Source organism: Panicum virgatum, chromosome 7K, assembly GCF_016808335.1.
Source record: "Panicum virgatum strain AP13 chromosome 7K, P.virgatum_v5, whole genome shotgun sequence".
Lineage (NCBI taxonomy): Eukaryota > Viridiplantae > Streptophyta > Magnoliopsida > Poales > Poaceae > Panicum > Panicum virgatum.
Genome location: NC_053142.1, coordinates 30,296,049 through 30,323,038, shown reverse-complemented (window position 1 = coordinate 30,323,038; position 26,990 = coordinate 30,296,049). Strand labels below are relative to the sequence as shown.

Sequence of the window (26,990 nt, the reverse complement as noted above, 5' to 3'; positions counted from 1 at the left end):
TATGGGAGGAAGTGTCGCACACCTCTCATGTGGACCGAAGTTGGCGACCACATCATTGAGGGCCCAGATTTTATTAAAGAAGCAGAAGACAAGATAGCAGAAATTAGAGAGAATCTAAAGGCAGCTCAATCCCGCCAGAAAAGTTATGCCGATAAAAGACGACGTACTCTCAGCTTTGAAGTTGGAGATTATGTGTACCTTAAAGTTTCCCCAATTCGCGGCACGCGCAGATTCCAGGTGCGCGGGAAGTTGGCCTCACGTTACATTGGACCTTTTTCAGTTATCAAAAAAGTGGGAGCAGTAGCCTACAAGCTTCAGTTGCTAGCAGAGATGTCAGATGTGCACGATGTGTTCCATGTGTCCCAGCTCAGGAAGTGTCTGCGAGTATCGGAAGAACAAGTGACCCCAGAGACAATCGACCTGCAAGATGATCTCAGATATCAAGAGGTGCCAGTGAAAATTTTGGACACTGTGATGAGAAAAACCCACAACTCAACAGTTAGAATTTGTCGAGTTCAGTGGAGCAGACATTCGGAAGCAGAAGCAACTTGGGAAAGAGAAGACGCACTCCGAGCCGAATTTCCTAGTCTCTTTAGTTGAATCTCGGGGACGAGATTCAACCTAAGTGGGGTAGGTTTGTAACATCCTGAAAATTTACCAAATCAAATCACACGCCAAATAATTTCAAAATCTCTTTTCAATCATTGAGCTCAATCCACTCAAAATCGTTCCCTGCCCGATCTCCCGATCTCCCAAAAAACCGGTCCCGACATCCGAATCCAACCGCTGTCCCGTCTTCCTTTTTCTCCTCGCTCCGCGTGCGTCGTCCGACTAGATGTCGCAGCACGCATGCCCGACACCGCCGCAGTCGTCGCCGAAATCTACGCCATCTCTCTCTCTCTCTCTCTCTCTTTCTCTCTCTTCCTTTCTTTCTCTTTCTCTTTTTCCATTTCCTTTTTTCCTTTTCCCTTTTCTTTTTCCTCCTTCTCTCTCTCTCCTTCCTTCCTTCTCCTCTCCCGTGCGCTGCAGAGTAGCCGTTCGCCACGCCGCCCCGGCCACGCACGCGCGTACGCCCGCCCAGCTCGGCGCCGCCTGCACACGCGCGCGCACCTGCTCCCGGCCGACCCCACGTGCGACACGCACACGCGCGCCTCCCCCCCCCGCTCGCGCGTGCACCATGTGGCTGGGCCACCTGCCGCACCGCTCGCCTCTCCTAGCTCGACGCCGAGCCCCCTCGCCGCCTGCCCACGCGCCGCACGCGCGCAACTGGCGTTCTGCGCGACCCCGATATCGACACCCGAGCTCCGCGTCCGCCAGCGAGCCGAGCCACGTGCAGCGCCTCGCCTTCTCCGCCGGCCGCTCCTGTGCTCGCACAGCACCCACACGCCCCACGTGTCTACAGTTCTCGGCGCGCCGCTCGGCCTCTGCCCGAGCTGTCCCATCGCGCTGCACCGCGTCGCCGCTCGCGCCGCCGCTCCGCGACGGCGAACGCCAGTAAAGGCACCCCGCACCGCCCTCCGGCTACCACCACCACCGCGCCCTCCTCCACCGACCTACTCCGCCTATAAAAAGGCTCCCCGCGCAGCTCACCCTCCCCACGACCTCACCCGCCGCCCCTAGCTCTCCTCCCTAGCCCATAGCGCCACCGCCACAGTCACCTCCGCCCGCCGCCGCCGGCCCTCATGGCCCCGCCGCCTCGCTCCACCCCAGCTCGAGCTAGGTAGGGGAATCGAACCTCCTCCTCCTCCCCTCCCTTTTCCCCCATTCCCGGCCGCCGCCGAGCCCCGGGCCACCGGAATCGGCCGGCGCAGGAGCTTCCCCTCCCCTCCTCTGTTTTCCCGTGGAGGGAGGAGGAAGAAGGTGGCTTTTTGCCACAAAACACCCTAGCCTTGCCTCTATTTCCTAAAGAACCCTCCCCTTTGTGTACTTTTGAATAAAGGCCCTTCTACTTTTAGCTATTTAGGGAACTGACCCTCCACCATATAAACTTAATAGTAAACAGACCCCTACACCTTTCTAGTATGCCCCAAATATTTTCTAAAATTATAACCAAGCCCTTGCCATCTCAAAAATAAATACAAAGAGGCCCCTAAACCCCGGTTTAACCCTAAACCCCTTTCTGATCTATCATTTCATGCGCCAAACAATCTCCGATCGACCCCAAACTTTACCACGCCATTCCTAACATAGTTTCGGCCATGCCATTAGAAAATCTCCCAAAAATATGATTCCTATCCCCATATCTTAAATTGTTTCTGATTCGAGCTCATTTTATTTTATGTTTATGCTTGCTTATGTTGTTCGTCGGTTGTGCTGTTTCCGCCGTGTATGAAAAAGTAGAACCGATTCCAGAGGAGAAACCAAAGGAGCCGGGAGATCAGGAAACCGCTGCCACCGACGCGTACGAAAGCGAAGGTAAGTCTCATCGATCCCTTACGTTGACTATGATTGATCCCAAGTAAGGTTAAATATAAAATTTGCTAGACTTAGGGATTGCATGAGACGATACACTGAGGGATTGAGAGAAATCATTGATTGAAGCCATGTTGCATATCGATTTACTGTCAGACTGGCATATTATCAGACCTTGTTAATTGATGAAACTGGAATGGGAATGAGACCAGGGCAGTGTGGAATGTGTTGGAGCATGCGCTACCGTGGTGGTAGACTTGCGACCGAGCGTTGTCGTGATGACACCATGGGTTTGGTTGGTTATGGTTGTTGACTGCCCTGATGAACCTTAAGGACCGTGTGTTGTGGTGCCATATCACCTAATCTACTTTCAGTACGACCACATGAGTTTGTATGGGCAAACCTTAGTCTAATCCCACTGGCTAACCTGGTAGTCGTCCGGGGTGGATATATTTTGGGGTGATACCTGGATTGGTCAAGACCCCGGGGGTTTGTGGGCGACTAGTCGGGGTTTGAGCCACGGATGGGTGTCGGCTATGACGGAGCCGTCTCTGGACGGTGAAGTGCATGTGGGTAAAGCGTACAACCTCTGCAGAGTATACAATCCATTCGAATGGTCTGTGTCCTCGGTTTGGACAGGTTACAGTGTGGACATCTCAACTAGTTGAGCCACCTAGCCCCTGAGATGGATGACTGTTTGGGTTACCTTTAATACTACATTTGTAATTTATTCTGGTTAATTAATGGACCTTTGCGTATTAATCTGTAACTCCCTCCCCGTAAGAGTGAGGTGGGACTTGCTGAGTACTTTCATACTCAACCGTTGTTGATTATTTTTTTCAGAGGATCCTGATTTTAAGCCTGAAGATTACGAGTAGATCATGTCCGCACCTAAGCTGATCGAGTGGAGCCGTGATGGACGAAGAGCTAGTCTTGCATGTCGTTATGCAACTCGTTATCCTGTGATTATCTGCGGTAGCTTTGTGTTGTCACTTTACTCCTTGTGTACGGGTTGAATAAATCTCTGTATGACTTTGGACTCCACTTGATGTAACATGTATTGTACCGGAGACTTGCTTCGGTTATTAATACATGGTTTAGCCTCAATCTTTGGGGTCGGGGCGCCTCACATTGCATAAATTTAAATTAGAGGTTATGCACCGGGGCTTGCCTTCTGCCTGCTGCTCAGTACTGGGGTGAACTGGGCCTTGGGCCGGGTTCTCACACCTCTTCTCCTGTTGGGCTTGTTCTAGTGGCTCCAGTGGCTCCGCAACCACCTCGTACATGACTTCCTCCGCGTCAGAACAGCGTCAGAACAGAACCTGGCGTTGCATCCCGACCTCCTCTGTTTCTTCCTCCAAACCCAAGCTATAGAGCAATGGGCAAGTACTAGAGAACATGATTAGGAAAATACATATTGGGTCGGGATGTAGTAAAGCTAGGACACTGCAGCTAATATCGCCTTCTCTTTTCATTGTTAACGCACAATGGCAAAATGATTGGGAAATTTTAGTTTACTGCTTGCTTTTGTTCTCTAATAATACTATCTTCTTTATTTGAGTCGTAGTCAATGGTTATTAGTTGTGGGTGATTTGTGATCTCAAAAGCCAGACTGCTGTCTGCTCCACATGTGTTCGTTAGAATGGTTAATAGAGAGCTTATCCTGTACTCGTACACTTCCTTAGAATTTCTTGATAAATAAGATCGGCTTTTGTACCAGGGAAGTGGCATTTATGGTCTAATCTCCATGATCTAGAATATCTAGCGTGATATTGATTGTTGATCCATCTTATTTGCATACTCTATCACCATGATAATGATATTGATTTTCCAGCTAAAGCTTTTCGCAACTGCTGTTGATCATTTACAGCATTGCCCGTCCCGACGTCCGCTCTCTGATCCTCTCAGGTGCAGTGACACACAAGGCACCAGTGCAGGGCTGCTTAAAAGCAATCGGCAAGGCAGCAAGGACGACTACAACAACCGGAGGTAGGAAATTTTAATTTTGCCTTGTCATGTGAATTTTTCTAGCAGTAAAGAATATTGATTGTTGATCCATCTCTACTATGATCACCGATTTACTTGCTTCACATATTTGTCACATCATTTACTTGCATATATAGACATATAGTGTAGTCTACTATGATCACCTATAGACATGTAGTGTAGTCAACAATCATGGGTGCCCTTCGCTTGTGTTGTGCCTCCTTGCCGCTCGATGATATCTTGTTTTTTCACTAATCTGTGGCCCTCTTTGCCTATTTGGCAATACTGCAGCCTGCAATGGTCCTTCCATGGTGCTCTAATCCTAATCCCTTCTATAGTTCTATTGCAAAAAAAAAGGGCTCTGACTTGAAGTGCTTATTTTTTAATTCGTATTCAGCATCTGGGGTCTGCATGTAAAGTTGGTTTGTTGCAGTTAACTTGAAAATTTATTTTGATTGCGCGCTGTCATCTAATGTGAAAAATTATTTTTATTGTATACTGCCATCACTCTTCTGTCAATTTGTGTTGAACTTCTGTCAAATGTTGGCATTATAAGTTAACTGAATATATTTGAATGGTTTCAGTTAAGTCATCATTGTTGTTCCCTGCTGCTACCTTGGTCTTCTGTGGTTTGATCCCCAATCTGCAAATTTATTCTAGAGTCAATCCATGAGGGTTTCATGTATATTTGGTCCGAATTGGAGGCTTGGCTGGTTCAGCATGGACATTGTCAGAAAAAATAATCGCTACTCTTCAAACTTATGGAAGTTATAATGATCTGATTATGGGGATTCTCGGGGACTTTGACACTGATACTACAAGATCCTGGTGATAATGAAGGGCTATGTATACGTGACCAATGTAATGTAAGCACCAGTTTTTACAATTCATTCTGTTTAGTTCTGTCCATTTATGATCCTTATAAAAGCACTATCAATCACAGGTCAAGTTGTGTACCATGGGAATGTAGGGTTCGTTAACTGGATGGGGGAAAAGTGGGGTAGACAGGGGACTACAGTCTCATACGTGGTTTGATCAGAGGTACAAAGTAATGATAACAAAACAAAGAGGGTGCCATAATAACCACTAAAGGAGACAGGAGATCCTTGAATTAAGAGAACTGAAGTTGTAGATGAGAAAGGCAAAGGCTGCTGTAGTCAGCACAAATGGCCTCTCATCTTCAATGCATGTTAGCACATAAGGGATAACAAGTAAGCGTGCTTTGCCTATTCCACATTCATCAGCAGCATTTACTTGTTAAAAAAAACAGTCTTTGAATTCATGCCATTCAGAAAAATTCAGATTTGCATGGTAGATAACAATTGTCTTCTGAAACCTATCCCCTAAAAGTTCACCTATACTTTTTTTTTCTCGAACGGCGCAGGAGGACTGCGCGTCATTTCATTTAAGAAGGAAAAAGGGGGATCCCAGAGTTTAGACAACCCCTATACAACTCACACCATAAGGTCAACTCTTACAAAAGAAGCAACCCATGACCACGCCCCTAGGACCTAAGGTACCGGGGGCATCGACCTATCGAGGAGCTCCTTGAGCTTGGAAGCTCCTGCCATGCACCAAAGAACACACTCACTAGACACAGTCTGGAGGAGCAATTGAACACTTGGTCGAGAACCCTCGAACACACAAGCGTTGCGGTGCTTCCAGATCTCCCACGTGACCAGGATGATGAGGGAGTTCAGACCCTTGCGATGATCTTTAGGCACACGTTTTATAGTTATGCTCCACCAAGCCGAAAAACTGGTCGTCGAGGTGGTAGGCCCGGCAATGGCCAAATTCAGGTGCTGAATAAAAGTTCACCTATACTATTGACCATTATATTCTTTTGTGAATTGTATGCCACTGGAAAATTTATATTTCACGTAGCTATTATATGTTTAGTTTTCGGTGGTTATGATGTTGTTCAACCAATTTTCTACTGTAAAGGAAGAACCAAATCTCTACCATCATACTCAGAGATCCTTAGTTTGAAGTATAAATATAAACATTTTGCAATTGGTAATTGGACTTGTTTCCTGTACATTAATTAAACTGGGCTACCTTTTACTACTTTAAAAATTAAAATAATAGAATGAATACTTCAGTTATGGAACATAAGCAACATACTGTAAGCAGGGGCGGAGCCGCCACTAGGGCGAGCTAGGGCAGCCGCCCTAGGTCCCTCTAGGCGAGGTCCATAGCATATCTATTAATAGCAGCGGTAGCGGGGAAGAAGAAGAAGAATGGATCTGAGGAACATAGGAAGAACACGGGAGAATGGGAAATTAGCTTACGGGAGAATGGGAAATTAGCTTTCGGAGGATAGGTTACTTGAGAAAGGAGTAAGAGTTCATTCAAGTTGTTCGATACTCTTCCTTCTCCCACGCACTCAGCATTTAACTAGTGACTCTCTTGCATTTACATGCCTGGGTCAGATACGTGCACGCAGGCACATCTAGTGAACTCATTCGCTGCAGCCAAAATGGACACTAGATTTCCTGGTGCGGTGGCCAATAATAGTAGATGATTCCTCCGGTTCGGGGGTGCTGACAATATTCTTTGTTCTCAACTCTAGTAGGAGCTCATGACGGTGCGGCAGCGTCCCTCTGAATGCGAGGATGACAGTTCTCTACCGCCGAGAGTCACGAGACTCAGATTGGGCCATTGGGGCATTGGGCGAGAGGACTTTGTGGCCTCGTGGGCCGTCCGATCAAGTAGGTTGTGACCTCTTAAGCGATTCAACCAGCGCCCAAGCCTAGTGCTACGTTTTCTTACTGCCAGAGTCGTTGCCGACTTCGGCAGTTCACCATCCACCCTCCTTCTACAGTCCCGCTCAGGCGCACACGCCGGCGCGTCGCTGCCATTGCGCGACGGAGCTCCGTGCCCGTCCATCCTGCAGCCCCACCTCAGCACCTGCCGGACGTGCTAGCGGATTCTGTGCGCCGCCAGCACGGGCACCTGTAGCCGAGCAGCAAGCCTCGGCGCTTTGCTTTGGCCGTGCAAAACTTTTATTGTAGAACTCCGCCCTAGGTCATTTTTTGGGCTGGTTTCGCCACTGACTGTAGGGACGGTCCCATTGTTTGGTTTTGAAATCTAAAAGAGACTCTCATGTGCAATTAATCAAACAGGTTCCGAGACTGATCAATCCTTTTTGTTTTGGGATGGTATGTGAGGTGGAAATTTAACTTGCAGCAGCTGGTCTGTACCTCAACACACCATCAGTGATATGCAAGTACATCATCACCATTAAGGATAGAGATTTGATTCAGGGGCTTATTATGCAGTCATTTAGTGATGACGCGGACTGTTGGTACAGTATGAAAAAGAGGCACTAATTCAGTGATATCTGATCTTAATCGTCAAGTGTTTGTTCAGGTATTCTAGCTCGCTAACTTATTTATCATGTGTTTGTGAAACAGCCAACAGATATGTAGTTTACTTGGGCATGTGTGTTGTCACTGAAATAGAGATGGAGAGTCTACAGGGATGGAAGCTGCATAGGGAAGTATCTTTGCTGACAAGATGATGGGGGGATTTTGATTAAAGACATCGAGTGTCGTCGTTTCTATGGGTATTTATGGGGGTGCTTTTTAGCTGGAGCTTTTGTTTGTGCTTTCACTACATACTTGATTATCCATATTTTCACATGATTTATTTGTGCTTTGACACTATTATGTAAATAAATTAACCTGAAAAAATATTTTTGGTAAGATCAACATCATTTTACCTATGTTGTGTATTGCGCTGAAATTCTTTTGCCACCTGTAGCAACGCATGGGCACGAACTAATAATTAGTGCGTTTATAAGTAGGTTATTGCAGTAGGTCTTATGAAATATTTTTACCATCCTTAGCAGCGTTAGGGCAACTAACTATATCAACTAATCTCTACTACTAAAAAAACCGTAACTCATCGTCCACAGGCGAGCCCGTGGCCTTGCTCCGCGGTGCGCCCCTCCCGCCCGCCCCCTACCTCGCGACCTCCTCCTCTGCCTGCAACCGTGGGCTTGCTCCCGCAGGGCGCCTCTCCCACACCGCTCCACCGCGTCGCTCTTCGTCGTCCCCATCCGCCGCGCCATCCCCCCTCTCCACGCCCTACTCCGTGCCCAGCGCCGCAGATCTACGCCACCCTGCCGCGGTGATGCCGCCGCCGTCCCCCCTCCCCCCCACGCACGCGCCCCAGATCCACGACTGCCCTCGCGAGATCAGCCATCGAGGAGGAAGAGAAGCCATCGTGCCCGGTGTATCGTCCTCTCCGATCCCTTCTTCTACGGAGATGACGACATCGATGAGCTTCGCGGGCGCATCGATGTGGGCCCAGCTCCTACTCCCAAGGCTGCCGCCCCCGCCCGGAGTCTCCATATCCGAAGGCCGCCGCCGCGAGCTCCCCGCCAGTCCCCGCCCGGAGGCCAGCTCGCCGGAGGTTAACATCGACAGTCGCCCACGCCCGAGTTCAGAGTCTTCCAAGTTCCAAGGGGATTCATTGGGTTTTTTTTACATATTTACCATCATACCGGATGACACTCATCCAATTATCACTCTTAAAATGACGCCTACAATTTTAGCACTCTTGTTTCGGAGCTCTTACATTTTTACCTCATTTGTTTGCCACGCTGCCTGACACGCTGGTGCACAGTCATCAGAGGCACGCGAAATGTCCTTTCTACCTCTGACTTGTTCCTCTCTTCTTCCTCTCTGACAGCCGGGTCCCGCAGCCACAGGTGATTCATTCGGTACCAAGCCACGCACCCCCTCCGCTCCTCCTCGCCGCAGGTGATTCATTCGGTACCAAGTCACACACCTTTATCTGTCTGTCCATCTGCAGCAATGGCCGGAGATGATGATGGTGTGGTGCTACTTGATTTCGATGCAGGTCAATGCTGCGGCCGCACCGGGGAAGGGCGGCGAGTACCAGCCCACCTTCGCGGACGACCTCCTCCTCACCTTCTGGAGCAAGATGGTGGAGGTGAGCTCCATTTCCTTCCTTCCTTCAGTAAAACCTTACACGATGCTTTGTTTTGATGTATTAACTTCTTTTCGCTCAATAAAAGAGTGAATGAATTGACATTATTGACTTCGTTGGTTAGTTCTACCAGGATAGATAGAGGAATCTTCTGAACATTTCTCAACTAGAGCTCTGCTCTGCTTTGAAATAGCTTGACTAATTCCTGAGAATTGACGCCACGTACGTGGATAAACTTGAATCGGCAGCTTTTAGTTTATAGAAGTACGTACTTTTGTAATAGCAAGGAACCAGCTCGAAACATTGTCGACAATGGGGATTTTTTTTTAATTTCATTGTAATCTAAACTCGATGCTCAATTTGTTGAATTCAAGGGAAAAAAGCCCAGTATGTTAACATTAATTTGTTTCAGATGATGTGGGGGATGGAAACCTATCTTCCTTTCAGATTTCAACCATACAACCAGTTCAATTGCAGATTTCATATGTTACCATAGTTTTCAGACAGGCTGCCACTCCAGAAATATAAAATACTCAATGTTGTATCGATGGAAAATTACACTTGCATCTAATCTGACAATTCCCTGGAAGTGGTAAAAGAAAAATTCATATGAATTCAGATAGGGACATAGGGTACAAGTAGTTATAACACCAATCCCCTATTCACGTGTATCTATTAAATTCTAGGTCAATATGATTGGGTATGCCTTACTAATGGAGGTTGCGAATCGTCTTATGGTCAAGGGGAAGAGTGCTTCAGAGATTGAGCAGGCACTGTATATGACCTCTCTTGTTCCTCCCAAGTCTGTTCTGTTGGACATCAGTCTAGCATGTGAACTCTTTTTTTCGTGACTGTACGTGCCTGGGCACGTATTTCATTAAGAGGAGGATGAAAAGATCACCAATACAAGAGTGAGTTTAGGCCAAGAAACCTAGACTCACTAGAACACTTAAGATTAATTTTACAAAGCCAATGACTGGCGACCAGAAGCTACAACAAATGTGCTAATCAGCTTAAACCCTGCAATGTCCCAAGCAACAGCTTCATCCAGGATGCAGGCCCAGAGCTCGTGGACAGTTTTGACTCGGGAATCAAACGTCCTCCTGTTGCGCTCATTCCAAATCATCCACGAGGTGAGAATGACCAAGGTATCAAAAGCCTTGCGATCGACTTTGGTTAATTTCTTGCGAGAGGAAGTCGACCAAGTAGCAAGGTCAAATCACCGACCATCTGGGGTAAGCGAATGCCACCGAAGCCTCTGCAAGACAAGGTACCAGATCTGTCTTGCAAATGAACAATTGAGCAACAAGTGTGAGTTGACTCAGATTCTTAGGCGCAAAGAGCACAGAGATCATCATCTTGTAAATTGTGTCGTTTCCTTCTCTCAGCCGTCCAACAGCGATCATGGAGGACCAGCCAAACAAAGAATTTGCATTTTCCCGGGGAGTGTGTTTTCTTCAAACATTTGGCACCAGGGACTTTGTATTGTCCAATGAAAAAAGCTCGATATGCTGAAGCTGTGGAGAAGCACTGATCACTTGTCCATTTCCACAAGAACCTGTCAAGCGAGTCCGGTCTCAACTGGACTGCTCTTGTTGCATCCCAAACAAGCAAAAAATTCAGAATGACCTGCACTGTGAGAGCTCCCGAAATATCAAGCACCCATTTATTGTTTTCTAGCCCTTGCGCAACCGTCCTACATTTTACAATTCTGGGCCCGACCGCATTGAACAGGCAGGGAGCTAGTTCCTGAATGCACCTACCTTGTATCCACCGATCAGACCAAAAAAGAGCACGCTGGCCATTGCTAATTTCCACTGAAACTGAAACATGGAGGACTGTTGGGGTCGGTTTTTTTGAACCAAAGCCATCGCATTCTCAAGGCGAAACCAAAAAGCCGCAAGTCCAAAATACCAAGCCCGCCCAGCTCGGGTGGTCTGCAGACTTTAGGCCAAGCCAATGAGCATTTACCCCCCTCGACTGTCTCACTGCCCGACCACAGAAAAGCCCTACGGCGTTTGTCGATGCAAGTGATCACCCATGGCGAGAGTGTAATGGCCATTGCCGTGTGAATCGGGATTGCAGATAGCTTGGTCTTCACGAGCACAGCCCTGCTGGCTTTGTTTAGCATTTTTGCCTGCCAGATGGGCAATGCATCGGCCACCCTATCCACCAGAGGCTGTAAGTCACATTTTCTGAGCTTGCCAACTGACAGTGGAATGCCCAGATATTTAATTGGGAAATGGCTTAGCTTGGCCGGGAAGTAGTTCAAAAGGGTGACAGTAGCGTCCAGGTTGCATTGGATTGGAGCAATTAAACACTTGTCAATGTTAGTATGCAGACCCGCATCAGCAGCAAATAGCTTCAAAATTCCTCTAGTGAGCACCAGGTCTTGTTGTTCAGCCATACTGAATAAAATGACATCATCAGCATAAAGGAATAGCCTGTCCTTGACCAAGGGGTCGAGCTTTTGCAACAGATCACGAGCATCAGCGACCTTAAAGAGAGCATTCAAAGCTTCCATGGCTAGAACAAAGAGCAAGGGCGACAACGGATCTCCTTGGCGAAGCCCTCTAGCATGGCAGATGCGCCGACCAGGGGAGCCATTACAAATTATTTTGGAACTAGCCGACGACAGCATCATGGAGATCCAATTAATCCATCTCTGCGAGAAGCCCATATGTTCAAGCAACCCCAGCAGAAAGTGCCAGTTGACTGAGTCAAATGCTTTTGAAATATCAATCTTCAACAAGGCACAAGCTTTCTTTTTTCTGTGGAGCAGCTTGGCTGTTAACTGTGCGGCCTTGAAATTGTCATGCAGAACCCGACCATGAATGAATGCACTCTAGTTAGTGCAAACCAATTCGTTCATATACGGTGCTAATCTGTTAGCCAGCACTTTAGTGAACAACTTCATGAAGCTATGGATAAGGCTAATTGGCCGAAAATCTCCCAGCTGATGAGCATCTGGTTTCTTTCGCAATAGGAAAATGTAAGCTTGATTAACCAAGTAGAGGCGTCGACCATCCAGAGACCAAAGGGCCTGAAAGGCACGCATGATGTCTTGCTTGATGATCGACCACGCTGAGCGATAGAAAACTCCAGTAAAACCGTCAGAGCCGGGGGCTTTGTCAGTTGGAATGGATAAAACGGTTTGCCAAACCTCCTCTTCACTGAAACAATGGTCTAGCTGAGAATTTCCAAAACTCGGCAGGTTTAGTGCAGAAAAATCTAGCCAACAGCTCCTCTCACGAGGCGTACCCAGGATAGCATCAAAATGTTGGAAAAAGGCCTCTGACTTGTCTTCATCTTGGGACAGCTCAACGTCATGCACACGAATTCTCTCAATGTGGCTTTTTCTGCTTCTATGACATGCTTGCAAGTGGAAGAATTTTGTGTTGGCTTCGCCTTCCGCAAGGTAGCAAGGTATGTGATGCGAGACCGCTGTCTCACGATAGTTCTTTGCAAAGAGGCCAAACCGAGGGAACATAGCTTAGCCTTGCGACGAAGAGCCAGTTCATGAGGAGCCAAGGTACGCCTCTCTTGTGCACAATCGAAGCAGAGGGTAATCTCTTTGGCAATAGCAAGCTGAAGGCGAACCGAACCAACCTGCTAAGCACTTCAACTTGACAAGGCACGTGCAGTTGCCCTAAGCTTGTAATCCAACACACGGAATGCATCAACATGTGACCAAGGAAGAGGAGCGTTCCATGCCGCCTCGACTGTCTCAAGATAGCCATCACAGCGTGTCCAGAAATTTTCAAACCGAAAACGTTTGAAGTGAGGCAGCGCACAGTCCGTTTGCAGAAGCAAAGGCGCATGATCCGAGCATTCAATTGCCAGTGCCGATAGGCCATGATCCGGGAAGGCCATTGACCAATCTTCTGAAACAAAGACTCTGTCAAGCCGCTCAAGAGTAGGGGAGTCCCTTTCACTAGACCAAGTGAACAAACAACCATGCAAATGTAATTCGATCAGTTCTGAGTCATCGATGCACCGACGAAAACACCCCATTATTCTCGTAATCGCCCTGATTTCATCCAGGAAGAGTATCTTCTCTTGATCAGCTTGTGGCCCATAGACGCTTGTGATCCACCAATCCTCTCCCGATGCAACGTGAGTTACCTTAGCAGTTAACGAATAGTCACGACAGTTTGGGCTGGAGGCCGACCATGTATCCCTTCTCCAGGCCAGCAGAATTCCCCCACACGTATGACATGCTGGCAAGTAGAAGAAATCAAACATGGGACCTAGAATGTCCCTAATCCAGTTTAGTTTCTTGCAATGATATTAAAGAAACACGCTCCTTGACCAAGTTACGGCGGGCTCTAGAATTTAAGCCGCGCACGTTCCAAACCAACAAGTTTTCTGCTATCATCGGAAAACACATTCGCGACCTTCAGAAGCAACCAGCAATGAAGCTCAAGGCGACACAGGGGTCGCAGCGACAGAGGCTAGGCCAAGACCAGTCGGTAGGAGCACATCCATGGCTTCACACTGTGATGTGGTGAGGGTAGAGGAGAACGTATCCACGAACTGTTGGTACGAGGTAGCATCCGGCGGCCGCTCCATAGAAGTAACCCTAAGGCGCTTCATCAACATATTTTGGGCTTGCAATGCAGGTTTGGTCGCCCTGTGGCGTGATTTTCTTGCCAGTCGCTCACTGCGTCGGATGGAGAAGGGCATTTCCGGCGGCACGCGCGCCCTCCTTCGCGGCGGCGTGGAAACCAGGATCGAGGGAGACGGGTCCTTACACGGATTTCGCAAAGTCAGCGACCACCTCCTTGACCGGGGAACTAACACCATCAAAAATATGAAGCGGAAAAGGATCCCGTGAACCTCGCAAGACTGTCACATTTCTGCGCTCATCGCGTGATGTGGAGTGCCCGGACGAAAAATCGAAACGTACCGTTTCGAGTGCGACAGCGTCATCCGAAAAGCCAGTAGGCCCACATAACGTTTCGGGGACGCCAGCCTTTTCAACGAGCGGCTTTTTTATTTTTATATTTTTTAAAAACGTTTTTTACGGAAATATATTTTCGGTTTCACATTTTATAATTTTATACCCCTACCGCCCGGCAGGGAGGCGGCAGGGACCTACATGTAAATAAATATAATTTTTTTTTGCGCGAAGGCACTGCCGCCCGGTGGAGGGGCGGCAGGCAGCCCGCCCGTCCGGCAAGAGGGCGGCAGACTCCCCCCCAAATATAAAAGCTGAGTCCCTTCCCTCGCACCCTCATTTCCTGTCCACGAGATCCAGAGAGGGGAGAGGGAGAGAGAGGAGGGTTGAGGGAGGTAATTCCAATGATTATATTTTTTTGTGAACCTTGAACCTCGTGTGGCTCCATGACTCGGTCAAGTAGAGCTAGCGTTCAGAATTGTTTGATTTGTTAAATTGTTGCTTGTGTTAAAGGCGGCCACAAACCATGTGTCCAAACATTTGGGGCTGACCAATTTGATACAATGAACGAAATTTAAATTGAACGTTAAACAAGATACCACATAAGATATTATATCGAAGGTTTCATTCATTACAACCAAATTCTATAGAAATACGCACTGCCAACTAAATCGTCCGATGAGTCCCCACATTGCTCCATTATTCGCGCATTCTGGTCTTCTTTCTCCATGTCCTCCACAATTCCAGGTATCCGCTCGCCTTCATCTGCTAAACCTTATGGTTCTGGTTCTGGAGCTTGCACGTTATCTTTTTCTTTATCCTCTTCCATCTCTTCATTCCAGCCAGATGTGTGTGTTGACCATTCACCTAAATCACCGGCCTTCTGGTGAATCTGAATTATCATTGCGAGAAGCCACCCACTTTCAAGAGCTGCGTTCATGTAATGTTGCCATTCTTCCGTACTACTTATAGGCGTCAACTCCTAGAAATCCCCATTAGTTTCCCAGGAAGTCAAGGTATGAACCGTAAGCAAATGGGTTTTTGGATTCACATTGAACTTCCTGTGAAGACATTTTCGTATGGACTCAAAACTCCTCTCTAGGGGTTTATCTAGACTCAACTGTCTCCTTTGCAATGCTGATAGATTTACTCCATAGGAATCATGAGTAATTATATCGAAGTCACCGTAATGAACTTGAAACGCCACCTTGCTCGATATATCTGGCCATCCAAAGACTTTATTTTAATTAATCCAATATCTAGAAACATAGTATGACTTCAATTATAACCACTAATCCGAACTCTAAGTGCTTGCAACAATAAAAAATACTAATCATAGAATTAAACATACAAAAAATTTTCAATGAGAAAGTTGAGAAATATTGGTTACCTACGGTTCGGATCCAAAATTTGGCAGGGCTTCGCCGGTAGAATTACATCCCTCACCCCTCCTCTCTCCTTCTCCCCTATCTGGATCTCGTGGGCAGGAAATGAGGGAAGGGGCTCAGCTTTTAAATTTGGGGGGGAGCCTGCCGCCCCCCTGCGGGGCGGGCGGGCTGCCTGCCGCCCCTCCACCGGGCGGCAGGTGGCTGCCGCCCGGCAGGGGGGTGGCAGGCTCCCGCCAGGGGCCTCCGCGAAAAGAAATTATATTTATTTACATGTAGGTCTCTGCCGCCCCCCTGCCGGACGGTAGGGGTATAAAACTGTAAAATGTGAAACCGAAAATATATTTTTATAAAAAAACATTTTTAAAAAATATAAAAATAAAAAAGCCGCCTTCAACGAGGCCAACAAGCCCAGGTGACCCAGCGACCGGGCATGAACCAGCGGTTTTTTCTTTTTTATATTTAAAAAAATTAAAATTTCAAAAATATATGTCGGTTTTGGAAAATTTCAAAAATATACCCCGGTCGCCCTATGGGGGGGCGACAGGGCTCAAATGTATTTTTTTTCTTCAAATTTGCAACGAAGTCACTGGAGAAAAAAAAAGTGGGGGGCCTGTCGCCCCCCCAACGGGCGCCAGGCCCCTGTCGCCCGTTGGGGGGGCGACAGGGTCCCCTGTGTCACTGATGCAAATTGGAACAATTGCTTCCGTTCTTTTCTTTTTTCGAAAATTCACTACAGTGATGCCTTTTTTTTCATATGTAGTTCTTTACTTGTCAGATTATTATGCAACTTTTGATATCTAAAGGAGTTGTGTATCTCTTGCTCTCTTCTGACAATGATGGCTTTACACAGAATTTTTACAATATCAATGTTCGAAAGGTGCAATTATGAAATTACTCATTTTGATGGAGATTTGTAGCATCATTCAAGTAAATACAAATTGAGATCGTAGAAACATGAGCTTGTGATATAGCTACACCTAATTCCAGACCTGTTAATGCTAGAACTATAAATAAGGGACCAAGATCTCCTATGAAATAGAAAATATTATTCAGAAATAACATAGTCCAAGCAAACCCACTTAAACCCTGGCCACCATTCGCCGCCATTCCCTTTGTCATTTGAGCCTAAAAATTCAGAAAAAAAGAGAGGGGTGAGGAGAAGAAAAGCGGCGAAGCTCTGCCGAATTGCGTACTCCTGATCTGCAGGTAACTTAAAAGCACACATGTAATTAATATAACGATAAGAAATAAGAACTAAGAAATGCATTACATAATGTGAACCACCAAATTTTACATCATAATACAACGATAATGAAACACACATCACACATGCAGTGGCATGTCAGAACCCGTTGCAAACTACGGTAAACAGATTCCGGACTAACCTAACATGCCTTAGGTAATTTAAAAAAACAGAATAAACACAATGATGCAGCATGTCACTAGCACTAGGGTAGTCCTAGTAGCCGTACCCCCACGTAGCAAACTGCGTTGAGCCTTCTCCGCAGTATCCACCCATTGCAGGTGGTGCAGGCGGTGGTGCCGGAGGCGCATGGCCCTTCTTCTTGTGACAAGGGCAGTTGCAGTAAGGAATAGTGCATGGTTCATCCTGTGAACCAGCTGCATTGCTAGTATCATCAACTTCGTCGTCTTTGTTACCCTCGCTCACTTCCTCATAATGGTTCACCTTACATTACAGATCAAAGATCTTTATCTGGAGGTACTCGATGAACTCCTGAACAGAATCAATTGGTGCAGGATCTACCCACCTAGTAAAACCACAGTTTTCTGGAGCATCGGAAGACTGCAAAACAAATTCCATGTAAGGTGTCTCATTGAAGATAAAGAAATGAAACAACCAAGTATTACCCATGCGTGTGGACATTTAAAGAAACGTCGACCGCCATCCATCCCGTCGGTGCACATCTGCACTAAGCAGTCCTCACCATGTCTGCATTTTGGCCACGGTTCTCTACGGTTATCGTAGTGTCGAAGAGGAGTTTCATTGGTAAATTCACTCTTGTGCTGTGGCGGAAACTCAAACACTGGTTCCGGAAAGGAATCAGGTCCAAGAGCCCCTCCCATATTATGGGGTCTCCCTTTCTCCCCCTTTTTCCTTTCCCAAAACCATAGTAATTCTTCCCGCTAAACCCACCTCCAGACATTGGGTATACAATGAGGTTTGATGTTTGAGTTGTGCTGGGTGTTCACAAACTTGGGAGTATTTATAGGCGCACAAAGGTCTGATACCCGGAGTGTGGAGTGTAAATGCACCTAAAAAACCTACATGACAACACAGTGAAGAGGCTAGCTGACCTAACACTGAAAAGGCTAGATTCGATTCTCGAAATGACTACTCGATGCATCTCTGTGCATGCAGACTCACAGCACTGCATTACTGCCGCTCGGTCAATCGCGCCTAGATGCCGCCTTCCCCACTACACGCCACAGACCTTCGCTGTACAATGACAGGTCCGTCGTCCTCGCCAGAGAGACTGCTTTGAAGGTGAGCTGGTGTGGTTGCCGTGTTGTCACATCTTTTTGAAATGTTGGAAGAGCACTGCTATTGGGTTGTCGTCTTTTGTCACGTATGTCTGGGCAAAGAATGCGACATTTGGGAAACCCGTGATCGCCGTGCTGAGCAGTGGCAACCTGTGATCTCGTACTCGCAGATAGATACACTATGGTTCCTATTTTTAGCTATTCGAGCTTTTTAGCAGCAGACCCTGATGTATTTCTTAGTTCTTAATTCTTATCGTTATATTAATGTGTGTTTTTTAGTATTCTTGTGACATGAAAAGCTCCAAAAATATTAAGGAAAAGTTAAAAGATTTCATAGACTCCCGGCTACAACTGCAAATTAATGGTAAAGACTACAACACACAGAGTTAAGCTCTCAACTTAAAACATAAACAACTAATTGCAGTGGCATGTGCACGCGACAAGATAATTTCTTGTTGCATCTAAACCTACCATGCCTTATGGAATGTAAAATGCCGGGATTACATGGTACTACTCTACTGAGTGCACCTAGGATATTTGCCCTTTCTAATTGCTTCGGGCCCGGCTTCCTTCACACGGCGTGCCCTCTCTCGCTTTCTCTCCCTGTCAGCTTCACGTTCGGCCGCCGCCTTACGATCCACCTCCTCCATCCTCTTGCGGATCTCTTCTTGCTCTTTGTTGCGCTTCTCCTCTTGCTGCTCCTCGTGCTTCATTCGGCGCCAACGTTCTGCAGCCCATCTTGCTTTTTGTTCCACAATGTCCTTTGCCTGCTGCGACTGCACGGTGCCGAACCACTGCATAAAATCACAAAGAGGCGGAGGAGACTTTGTCCAACACAAGTTAGAATCATAACTCAATGTTAGGTCATATAGAAAAATAGCGTATGTTGTCCTGCTACCTTGGCCCGGTCTTTGCCATATCGCTTAGGTGGATCATATTCGTAGTTCTCACACATAAAGAACCTCATGCCGTAGTCATCTCCTAAAACCTCAGATTGCATGAACTTGCATAACGAACCGCAGAAGCACATTGGCACATCAATTCCTTTGGGTACGGTGGCTTTACACTTGCTCCACGGAATGTAGGTTGATCCTGACGAAGACATTGGCGCTATAGTGTGGTGCGCCAAATAACAAACCATAATTTAAGCAATGCACATATCGTATACCAAATCGATGCGTGAAAATATAGGTACTGTTATAATTCTATTGTCTTATACTGCAATATCTATAAGGTACTATCATAATTCTATTCTAATGTATAATTATTTTATTTGAAAAAGTATGTAATAGTACTCAAATTGTAATACTAAACCAGTGTTCTAAAGCACCAAATCTAATTCAGCTAATCTGCTAATTAAATTAAATTGTTATACAATATCAACGAATTTATACGAAAGTTACCGGTAGATCACAAGTGCGGAATTCGGCAGAGCTTCGCCGCTTCCCTTCTTCTTACCCCTCTCTTTTTTCTGGATTTTTTGAGGTCAAATGAGAGGAGGGAATGAGGGGGAGGCCTTATATAGGCGGCCTGACCCGGTCGCCCGGGGGGGGGGGCGACAGGCCCCCTGTCGCCCGCAGGAGGGGCGACCGGCCCCCCTGGCGGGCCCACTGGCCTGTCGCCCCTGGGGTGGGCAACAGGGGCCTGTCGCCCGTTGGGGGGGTGACAGGCCCCCCTCTTCTTTTTTCTCCAGGGACTTCGTTGCAAATTTAAAGAAAAAAAATTACATTTGAGCCCTGTCGCCCCCATAGGGCGACCGGAGTATATTTTTGAAATTTTCCAAAACCGACATATATTTTTGAAATTTTAATTTTTTTTTAAATATAAAAAAAAAACCGCCATGAACCAGACATAGCTGGGCCGGAAAAGCGCCCCACGACAGGTGTTGATGGGAGAGTAGACCCAACATCTTCGACCCGATCCGGATTGCACACCGATCGTCCCAAAGGAGCTCCAAGTCCAGATAGAGCAGCCTCCCACGCCTATCCCAGGCTGTGTTTGGTTGCATAAACCAAACTTCCAAAAAAAATTTCCGACACCTACATAGAGACTTAAATCTAGACGAAATAAAAAACACATTGCGACTGCTGTATGTAAATGGTGAGACGAATCTAATTAACCTAATTAGGCTGTAATTAAATGTTAAATTGCTACAGTAAATAACCTCTAATGATGGATTAATTAGGCTCATTAAATTCGTCTCGCGATTTACAGACGAGTTCTGTAATTATTTTTATGATTAGTCTATATTTAGTACTTTAAATGTAGAAAAATATTTTTTCAAAAATTTTAGGGAGCCCAACCAAACACGACCCCAGTCTCTCCCTTTTTCGACGGAGGAGAACTGATGCAACATTTTGTCTTCATTCTCTTGTCCTGAGCTGCTGACTGAAGCTACCCGTTGGCCGTTGCCCAGCAAGTTCAAACATCATGGGCTCAAAAGTCTTCAGCATGGGGCTCGAGGGACAGGCGAGAACGTGATCTGCAGCCCTGTCAGGCAACGGCACGGGTCGTGTATGCGCCGAAAGCACAGACCCCTCCGTGCTGACGTCAGGCGACCTCGGGTGGCGTGCACCATGGAGCACCGGTGGTTCTTTGGCGAAAGGCGACCAAAACGGATCGGCAATTGAAGTGACCAGCCGAAAGAGCATGCCACCTGCCGAGCAGCCTCATCACGGGCAACAATACGGACTGGCGTCGGCGGCGAAGGGGTGGAGCCGTATCCGTCGGGGCCACGCCGGCCCCTACTGGCGAAGCTCCTCGGAGCGTGGCCCCTCACCTCCGCTGCTGCGTGTCGATGGGCCGTGGCGGCGTCGCGCGGCGGTGACTGACGGCCTCGGGAGTGGCCATCCTTGAGGGGGACTCGACCAGTCGGCGGTGGCGAGGGTGTCGAGCCCACCGCCAATGACCCACGAGGGGTCGGGGGGCTGTCACGGCGGGCACGGACAAAGCGGCGTGAGCCCGACTCGGCACGCACCGGCGGTCGATGCGCCTCCGGCGAAGTGCGCGGCCGCGTGCATTGCTTCGCAACGTGGCGGAAGCGGTGGCAACGCAGGCAGCGAGTCGGCAAGCGACAGGTTGCAACCTTGTGGCCGAAGGAGAGGCAGTTGAGGCAGCGTCCAACAAGCTCCGCCGGGATGCGCGACGGATCAGGGAGATCCCTCGGAGAAGCACTCTCCCCGTGACCCCCTCCCTGGCCCGGCCGCGGGAGGACCTCCTGCCATCAGGGTTCACCTAACCGGTGGGATCCGGTTTGACTGGTCGGTCCGGTCCGGTTCTGGTTTGGGCCGGTACCAAACCGGCTCAAATTCAAAATTTAAATTTAAATTCAAAAAAATGAAAAATTCTCAAAAAATTCCTAAAAATACTTCAAGGTGCGACGAATCTAATGGTGTCAAATTTTTTCAAAAATTCGTTAATTTATTATAGTTTGTGGGGATTTGAAGTTAAATAAAAAAATGTGCATACAAAAGTATACAGATACAATGTAAAAATAGTACAAAATAGGGTTGGAGGGTTCATTTAGACTAAAATATGTTATACAAATATTTATTTAATATACTTTGCGGGCATTTGAATTTAAACCAAAAAAGAAAAAAATTTGAATTTGACCGGTTACCAGTCAAACCGACCGGTAAACCGGTCAAACCGACCGGTAAACCGGTCAAAACCGGCCGGTATACCGGTACGAACCGGTTGAACTGCGCCATTTGAATTCAAATTTGAATATGACCGGTTTCTACCGGTAACCGGTCAAACCGGTCCGGTAAACCGGAACCGGAGGCCGGCGGTTACCGCTAACCGGTCAGATATTTTAACCCTGCCTGCCATCCCTTCGCATCCGGAGGGGAGGAGCGCCTGTGGGAGCGGGGGCCGAGACGCTGGTGGACCGGCCGGCGCAGCTCCTCCCGACGGGCATGGTGATCGTTGTAGACAACGCGACCGCGCAGCGGAAGGCCGTGGACGAGGTGAAGCCGAGGACGAGCAGGACGCGGGCGGTGCAGGGGGCGTCACGGCGGCTGGCTAGCCGCGGCACCGGTGCATGGCCGACCGCCCTGCTGGAGTTCACCCTGGTGGGAGCAGCAGATGGACAAACCTGGGTAGGAAGCCCAGCCGCCTGCTGCGACCTGGCCGGAGATGGCCCCACCGGCGAGGGTGAGGGCTGGCGGAGCAGAGCGTCCAGGAACGGGGTAGGGGAGCCGTCCACTGACGCAGCCAGGAAGCAGGAGGTGGGGGAGAGGGAGACGTCCTTCCACCTCAACTCCTTAGGACGGCCGGTGGAGCCGCCAGGGTAGAAAGGGGTAGTGGACGCCAGTGCTGGGGTGGCGGGCGGTGGGCTGGTGGACACCGGTGCCGGGGTGGCGGGCGGCGTGCAGGTGGGCGGCGGCGCCGTGGTGGCGTTCGCCGAGGGGGGTGAAACGACTCGGGTTTCCGAAGGGAGAACCCGAATCCCTGTATCGTCGTGATAGTCTCTGAATCAGTAGTTATCACATACATAACTATTTTAGGCAGTAGATCAGTTCATACTCACTTAAAAGATTCAAATATGGGTTTAATTATTACAATATCCAAAGGATTTGTAGTACGAATATTTTATTACAAGCCCATTGGGCTAAAGGGAACAAACAGAAAAATGGCAGCGGTAGCTGGTCTTCAGGCCTTCCTTCATCACGAATTTTATCTCCACAGGCAGCACTTGAGCGTAGCACGGGCTTCTAAGCTTCAATCGTACCATCCGTCTTCGTTGGCGTCAAACTCCTGATCGGATCCTGCATCTTGCCAAACTATCCCCAAGGACGGGATATGTTCACGTTACCATTCATATGCAAGCTTTAAGTTGATGCAAAGGTATAAAAATAGCCAAAGGATAGACTGAGGTTTCCTATGCAACCATATACATATAAATACATATTCATGTCTCTCACCCATTCCAGGTCGGTGCAGGAAACTCCCTCTCCCTGCACCTTACCTGACTCCACAGGGGAAAGTGGACTAGAGGAAGGTAGAAATACTGAGGTTCACTACTCTATGAAAGTGCAGCCGGATCAAGAGTTGTACATGACCGAGTACGCGGCTATACATATAGTTTTCACCCTGCAGGGGTTGTACACTTGTACTCACTCGGACTGCAAGCTGGGGATCAACCGATTGAGACACAACCCACAACCGTGACTCCCTAACCATGACGGTACTATCCTGCATTCCATTCCTGGGGTGGGATACATTCGCCGCAACGAATGTTCCGGGGCTGTGGATCTCTAGCCTGGCCATTGGTTTCGAGAATCTCGGAGACTGGGGTCGGAGAACCCGACCGAGCCCATGCACCCCGAATTGGGAGTGCGCGGTCTACCCTTTCCTAGAGACTATGGTCGGAAAACCCGACCGGGCCCGACGCACCTCGAATTCCCATGTGCGTGCGCGGCCTACCCTCTCCTTAAACCCAACCACAGTCCTGGTACCGCACAGCTAGGAATGGCTGGAACCCCTGCCCATAAGGGGGTAAGTGGTGTGCACGTTTGATATAGTTCCATCACCAGAGGCACTATCTCGAACTATATTGCCGGGGCAAGCATCTTCTCACGCAGTCCTCCGCAGTGGTCCACCAAAGGCACCCATAATAGGTATCGCCTCTCCTTGGACAACCACACAGGTACACCCCTCCTCATCCCGCACCCGCCACAGGTGCTCCTTAGGATGTGCCCACCACACATCCCCGGCCAGTCGCTTGCCCCCGCTAAAAGCCCTATCACTGGCTCCTCACATGGTGGATCTCATGCATGCCAAGACTATCATATCATGGAATCCCATACCCATTCACTCTCATGGTAGCCAAAAGCATCCAATAATCAATCAAGGTATAGTAGGGATGCAAGGAATACGGTAAACAAGTAGGCCATGCAGGCTTCTCTCTCTCACACACAAGTAGAGCAATAGCAATTCTAGCGAGCAATGCCTAATAGAAATTCAAGTCGTAGATGGGCGTGAACTTGGCAGCTCTTCGTAGTCTTCCGGGGTCCTTGGGGTCTTCTCATAATCCGAGACATCCTCCTGGGTCTTCTGGGCGTCCGGGGTGTCGATCTTCTCTTCAGCAGCAGGACCTATTCGTAATTATGAATTACTATAGGGGCCAAAGTGCAAGAATACACAAAATTACCCAAATAAGATTCAACTCACAACAAAACCTACTCTAACGTGTAGATCATGATTTTGGAAGAATTATGAAACTGGTTTCATAATTTTCGGAGCTCCGGTTGATTTACTATGAATTTCTAAAGCTTAAAATAATTTCTGGAATTAATAAAAAATTTCAGAAAAAGAAAAACACCCAGGCCGACATGTGGTAGCAACAGGGAGTGCCACGTGTCCTGCTGACGTCAGCACGGGTCCGCCAAAATGCTGACGTCATCATGGCCTTTGATGACATCAGCGTTGACCTGGTCTATGTTGACCAAGTTTGGTCAACGGTCAACTAGGTCCACGACCATGTGGGGTCCACATGTTAGTGGCACTGGGTCACCGATGGGCGGGACCCACGTGTCAGGCTGGGTTAAAAGGAAAAGAGAAAGACTCTAAAGGTTAGCGGGCTCAAAGAGAAACAGGCTGGCTTTAAGGGCCCAACTTTGGCTCGGCTCGGTCCGTGGAGTGGCTTGGGCTACGGCTCAGCAGGCCGGCTCGCGTGGCCCGGCAGGCCGGCTCGACGTCGACTCGACGGGCTGGGCCGGTAGGGGCGACGGTGGCCCACCTTATTCTATAACGTCCCGCCTCCCCGAGGCCGGGCCCGCTTACATCTAGCAGCTTAATTAGGACATAGACTATCCTCACAGACCAACACATGTCTTTTCTGCATACTTTGTCCTCACTCATGCGCACCCAGAAAGTATTTCCCGGTTGGTCACCCATCCCGAAATTGCTCCGGGCCAAGCACGCTTAACTTCGGAGTTCTTTCGAGACCGGCTCTCAAAAAAGAAGTTGCAACTTATTGGTATGAGAATCCTATTAATCCTAGGGCCGGTGTGTCACATACTCACCCCCTTAAGAGACCGACGTCCTTGTCGATCAATCCCATGCCAAGAACATCCTCTCTTGGCCACGTCCCACGTTCGTGGGTCCAGTGACAACGGTTCCTGTGCCACGTCCGTGCGTCCAGTGCCAACAGCGCATCCCAGATGCCCGCGCACTGACCAGCCACACGCCCGTCCACATACCAGTGGCATCTGCGCCCCCACGCGCCCGTGCTCATGCCCGCGCACTTACGCCCGCACGTGCCCGTGAAACCGCGAGAGTCGGCTCTGATACCATTCTGTAACGTCCCGCCTCCCCGAGGCCGGGGCCGCTTACATCTGGCAGCTTAATTAGGACACAGACTATCCTCACAGACCAACACATATCTTTTCTGCACACTTTGTCCTCACTCGTGCGCACCCGGAAAGTATTTCCCGGTCGGTCACCCATCCCGAAATTGCTCCGGGCTCCCGGAAAAGAAGTTGCAACTTGTCGGTATGAGTATTCTATAAATCTTATTAAGCCTAGGGCCAGGGTGTCACATACTGGCGGGACCCAAGTGTCAGGCTGGGTTAAAAGAAAAAGAGAAAGACTCTAAAGGTTAGCGGGCTCAAAGAGAAACAGGCCGGCTTTAAGGGCCCAACTTTGGCTCGGCTCAGTCCGTGGAGTGGCTTGGGCTACGGCTCTGCAGGTCGGCTCGCGGGGCTCGGCAGGACGACTCGCGTGGCCTGGTAGGCCGGCTCGGCGTCGACTCGACGGGCTGGGCCGGTAGGGGCGACGGCGGCCCACCTTATTCTGTAACGTCCCACCTCCCCGAGGTTAGGCCCGCTTACATCTGGCAGCTTAATTAGGACACAGACTATCCTCACAGACCAACATATGTATTTTCTGCACACTTTGTCCTTACTCATGCGCACCCGGAAAGTATTTCCCGATCGGTCACCCATCTCGTGGGAGAACCATGCTGGTATGCTAAGTGTGTTGTGTTCTTCACAATTCATGGTTCAGCTGGACGAGGAGGAGATCAGGAGAGGCTTCATTGTGTGAGCTCTGTGAAAGCGCATCCTAGCATGTGAACTCAATACCTAAATCGATTTTAGTTTTCTGCATCTCTCCTGCTTGAAAACTCCATGTCAGAGTACTACAGTCATTGTTTCCGCCTCTCTTGCTTGTTCTGCACCATGAAAGTGATTTCTGATTGTCTTTCTGATCCATTCAGTAAGGTGCTATTGTTTTCTTTCAATTAATCTACTAGACATGTATCATTATTTTTATAGATTAGGAAGAATATTGTACGAGCAAATCTTCCTGTAGATAGGCTCGCTACTCACTGTTTTGCAGTTCTATGCAGGCTAGCAGCAACAATATGTCAATGTAAGCAAGACTTCTACACCCTAATCATTTGGTAGGCTGGTGCACAGATTTCATTCAGCTCCTAAAAGGCTTAAATATTTCTCTTATTTCAAACTAATACTCGTAGCCTTGTCGAAATATATGGGTTTAATGCAGTTAATCAAATATTTGTAGGTTCATGTTGCTGTTAGGTCAATTTGTTATCAGAAGTTTCTATTAATTAATCAAGCTTAACAATTTCTTGTGTGGATGTAGAGTTCTATGAAAATCTGAAAAATGGTGCCACGGTCATTATGGAAGAGATGATAAATGTGAGCTCAGCTTTCATAGTTTAATTACTATAGCTTCAAAAGTAAATTTATTCTATATATATTAGACTAGGTTATCTGATACTCTATTTGGCAATGAAGTCTTAATTTACCTTATTGTAGTGAACAAGGGTTACACAATATGCCAGTTTTGATTTATAGGGGTGCTAATGGGTGACC

At 48.1% G+C, this 26,990-nt stretch overlaps 2 long non-coding RNA genes across 2 annotated transcripts; both read left to right on the top strand.

Annotated features, from left to right (window-relative positions):
- Nucleotides 1-4,032: 4,032 nt before the first annotated feature.
- Nucleotides 4,033-5,424, top strand: LOC120643009. The gene is made up of 3 exons (XR_005662830.1): nucleotides 4,033-4,401; nucleotides 5,059-5,264; nucleotides 5,342-5,424. It is a non-coding gene; the product is annotated as an uncharacterized LOC120643009 (long non-coding RNA).
- Nucleotides 5,425-9,049: 3,625 nt separating this feature from the next.
- LOC120643008 lies at nucleotides 9,050-9,755 on the top strand. The gene is made up of 2 exons (XR_005662829.1): nucleotides 9,050-9,179; nucleotides 9,268-9,755. It is a non-coding gene; the product is annotated as an uncharacterized LOC120643008 (long non-coding RNA).
- Nucleotides 9,756-26,990: the final 17,235 nt, after the last annotated feature.